The sequence below is a fragment of the Cupressus sempervirens genome, chromosome 2 (genome assembly GCF_028749045.1).
Source record: "Cupressus sempervirens isolate cs-2001-9-10 chromosome 2, ASM2874904v1, whole genome shotgun sequence".
NCBI classification, from domain to species: Eukaryota; Viridiplantae; Streptophyta; class Pinopsida; order Cupressales; family Cupressaceae; genus Cupressus; species Cupressus sempervirens.
In genome coordinates, this window is record NC_143119.1 from 554,114,912 (window position 1) to 554,119,763 (window position 4,852).

Consider the following 4,852-nt stretch of genomic DNA (forward strand, 5'->3'; position numbering starts at 1 on the left):
CGGCAGTCCCGAATTGCCACCATCGAATCGACGGATCCCTGGCACAGTGCCGCATACGCGATCGGATCATGAAATCTCAGCAGCGGGGGACAAGGCTCGGACCCCCTCTGAACTGCAACTGAGCAGAGACCTCTCGCTCCGATGCGGACATTTTTTGAAGGAACCGATCCTAATCTAGGTGGCATCTAAGTCTCTTCTTCGCCCCGTGGGGAATCCACACTTTCGATCACGGGCATTCGATGTGACCCTCGACCTCGACAGCGCTGGACCCGTAGCTTGGCCATCCAGCACATCACTGTAGGGCCAAGTGTCTGCACGTCGCCGAGATTTCGGGGGCGGGGAGGAGGCCAGCTCCATCCCCTACACGATTCAGGGTCTCGAACCGACAATGATCCTACTGCAGGTTCACCTACGGTAACCTTTTTACGACTTCTCCTTCCTCTAAATGATAAGGTTCAGTGAACTTCTCACGACTTTGCCGATAGGAACCGCCGTCATCATCGTGATCCGAACACTTCATGAAATATGAATGCCCCTGATAGTACCTATTAATCATTACTCTGGTTCCGAAGGCCAACGGAACAGGACCAGACTCCTATCACATTATTCCATGCTAATGTATTCAGAGCGTAGGCTTGCTTTGAGCACTCTAATTTTTTCAAAGTAATGGCGCCGGAACCATGACCCAGCCAATTAAGGCTAGGAACATGCTGCCAGCAGAAGGGATGTGAGGGCCAGTGCACACCCAAAAGGCAGACCGACCGTGACGACCCAAGGTCCAACTACAAGCTTTTTAACTACAACAACTTAAATATATGCTATTGGAGCTAGAATTACCGCGGCTGCTAGCACCAGACTTGCCCTCCAATGGATCCTCGTTAAGGGATTTAGATTGTACTCATTCCAATTACCAGACTCGATGAGCCCAGTATTGTTATTTATTGTCACTACCTCCCCGTGTCAGGATTGGGTAATTTGTGTGCCTGCTGCCTTCCTTGGATGTGGTAGCCGTTTCTCAGGCTCCCTCTCCGAAATTGAACCCTAATTCTTCATCACCCATCACCACCATGGTAGGCCTCTATCCTACCATCGAAAGTTGATAGGGCAGAAATTTGAATGAAGCGTCGCCAACACAAAGGCCGTGCGATCCGTCGAGTTATCATGAATCACCGGAATAGCGGGCGAGCCCGCGCCGGCCTTTTATCTAATAAATGCATCCCTTCCAAGAGTCAGGATTTGGTGCACGTATTAGCTCTAGAATTACTATGGTTATCCAAGTAGCAAAGTACCATCAAAGAAACTATAACTGATTTAATGAGCCATCCACAATTTCACAGTCTGAAATAGTTCATACTTAGACATGCATGGCTTAATCTTTGAGACAAGCATATGACTACTGGCTCTGTCAGGCATCCAAACATAATCCCCTACACAAGCAACAAGAATGACATTCACAGCACATGCAGGACTTGCAACGCTCAAGGATTTCACACAAGAGGAAAGTGTCCCATCGTCGATCGGAGAGGGCCGAACAGGGAGCCTCGGTTCACAGGCACCTGGGAAGAACATCCCGTACGGAACCCTTTACCCTCAAACTCGCTGTCGCCACTACTTGGAAAGAAGCCTCGAGTCTGTACGAGATGCACTGCACACGTAGCCACCTCAATTGTAAGGCCACTTAGAGACATCCATTTCCCAGGCATATGCCTCCTACATGCCTGTTGAGGTGCACCCGCATAGACAAAATCCTTCTTGATCGCAACAAATATTTTCCAACGATGAAGAGCTGGTTGTTGAAGTGCCAACGGAGACCGCCATGCTGAAGGGTGAAGGGTCGTGTGAGTCAAGAACATGGCTGGTTATACGATTGGCGGGGCCATCACTGTGCATGTGACCACCTCAATTATAAGGCCGCTCAAGGGCATCGTGTATAACACCCCCTCCGCACATTTATAGGTGATGAGAGCCTGCCCGCATACACGGACATGTCTAACCTCTGGCAAATTTCTCCTTTCCCAGCACAGCCTCGCTAACCATTCCCTGTGACATGTGATCTGCCAGTGCAGGTACATAAAAGTTCCTACGGGTGAACACTCACACTAGCGTTGTCAGACAAGCTTCAATCTCATGCACATGCACATACCAAAGAACTGCACTGCAAGGGAAACCCACCCGTGAGCACCCACATCTCGGCAAAAAGCATTCGTGCGATTTCTTCCCCTAGACAGACACGTTGGGCCTGCACTTGTCAGAGCATTGTAAAGATGAGCACTCTGGTTCGCAGGAGCCTGAGAAGAACATCTCGTACGAAACCCGTTCCCCCAAAATGCTTGAATCACAAATGCTCGCAGCAGAGTCGTAATGCAAAGATGTACACCGCACACGCGACCGAGTAAGGACACTCAGAGACATCCATTTCCAAGGCATATGCCCCCTACACGCTTTTTGGTGCACCCCGTACAAACGGCCATACTTCGACAAGCCCTCCTAGAATTTTGCATCTGAAGAGAGATGAAACACCTTGGGCTTTTTGTCCACACAATGCAAACACCAAACGCTCTCTTTAGGGGGGAGCTGAAGAAGAGTATCTCTCATAGAACCCATGAGCCGCAGCCATTCGGATCGCACAGGGCAGGATAGGGCATGGAGAGTTTCCGCATCCAAACAAAAATTATCGGTAATACTCTACGCTTCTACTGGCCCAGACCACAAAGGTTGTCACGACAGTGCCATGCACTTTTGTAGGATGAGACAGTGAAGAGGCGAGTATGCACCGAGAATGCACTAGCAAATAAATTATGTGGCAACCAAAACTTTCGCCGGCCCCCCTCTCAATCCCAAGGTTCTACCAATCATCAAAAACTTAGGGTGGAGAGTGGACCCTTGATGAAATTAGGGACATCAAGCAATGCACGCGTGTAACCATATCTTTCCTTCTTATCGTCCGGGCAGGATAAAAATGCAATGATAGAACGTGCCAATGAGACGGAGCCCTTGGCTAAAAGATACAACTCCATGCACACTCAGCAACAAGCGCATCTTAGAATCGAACACCAAATGTGCAGTGTGTTGCAAGCCGTGTAGACACCTACATATAGGGTATATCCAAAAAAACAAAGTGACAAGTACTTCCCACCAGCTCTGCCATTGTGATTACTGAATGGGATATACTCACCGCCACAGATTAATGACCATCATTACCATCTCGGAATAGATAGAAGCACATTGAGCTTCATCCGATCAACTGGATGAATTTCACCTTGAAGGGGCCCAATCCAAAAGTTCCGGAGGTCACCTCTTGGAACTCTCAGGAACAAGGCCCATCTTACATGAAAACTCTGCTACTGCGCAAACACAAGTTGCAATTAAAGAGAAATTGCAAGGCCGTCACAATGGCCTGAGGCCAATGCTCCGACTATAAGTCAATTTTCTCTTGCAATCACCATGCCGCCGTTCACAGAGAGATCTCCCCATTCACTTGTGACGCGACACACAATCCAAGTGCTAGACGTGAGCTCGCCCTTGAAAGGGCCACTTTCCAAGGCATCCCCCGATGACACATTGGAACAACAACCGCTGTCGAACCATTCCCAATGTTGTGCTAGTTGAGTTGGCACAGAGGCGACCTTGGGGAGCTCCCGCGTAGCAATCGAGATGTGCTTTCGTACCCATCTCTCACAAATACCAATGTTAGCTGTGAACAAATTTGGAATCCAAGGCCTTGCATCCATCGATATCATCGGGGCACTGGGTCTATATAAAAAGGCCACAGAGAGGTTCTGAGAAGAGAAGCCCCCCTACTCGCTCGCACAAATATCCCAAATTCTAGACACAAGCTCCCACCCTTAGCATCGCTCTCCAGATCACCGCAATGACACATTGGAATAAAAACCACTATTGAACAACTCCCAAAATTGTGGCGATGGAGTGAGAGAGAAGAGCAGCTTCGGGGAGAGGCGCATAGCAAACGGGCTGCTCCTTCATTCCGCTCTTATATACAGATCTGATGTCGCTGATTTCGTTTAGAATCTAGGGTGCATTCGTCCTTGCCCATACGAGCAATGGCTCTTCTGATTGAATGGCCATGGGGAGCTTTCGATAACAAAGGCTCCCTTGTCACTCGTGATGCGCAGCCCAACTGCTAGACGATGGCTCGCCCTTCAGATCGCTACCCAGGCAACCACCACAACGGCACCATTGGAACGACAACTGCTGCCGAATCATTCCAAAAATTTTGTGCCAAAGAAGTTGTTGCGAAGAGAACGACTCTGGGGAGAGAGCACTCGCATAGCAAAATCAGGATGGCTTCACGACCCTTCCAATAGAAACGATATTGGTGCCAATATTCGAAATTTGAATAACGTGTCTTTCTCGAACACCAGCACCGATTCTATTGGGGAGGGTCACCGAGAGCTTTTGTTATCAAAGCCTCCCATTGTAGCCGTGATAGGCACACAAAAAATTTTGCGAGAGTGCCAAGCACCCACCTCATGGCTAGAGACAAGGGCTCGCCATTAGATCAAAACTTCAAAATCGCAGAACAGATGCACTGTAGAATGGAAACCGCTACCAAGTCTCTTCCATAATTGCATCAATCGAGTGATAGAAGAAGGTGATCTAAGAGAGGGTCCAAGCGTAGGCATTAGTTGGGGGATTCACGCTGATGGCATAAATTTATGCAATACCCGAGCAACACTGGACGAAGGTGCTAGACGAGGGCTCCCATTTTAGATTGAGTTTTAAAATCACCAAGAAGACGCGATGCGGGCTAGCAACTGCTGCCAAACCCTTTTCCAAAATTGAGCCAGCTGAGTGACAAGAAAACATGATCTAAATGAGAGTCCAGGAATAG

General features: G+C 48.8%; 1 pseudogene; it reads right to left on the reverse strand.

Annotated features, from left to right (window-relative positions):
- Positions 1–386: 386 nt before the first annotated feature.
- Positions 387–1,412, reverse strand: LOC149573624 (18S ribosomal RNA; annotated as a pseudogene).
- Between the last annotated feature and the right edge of the window lie 3,440 nt (positions 1,413–4,852).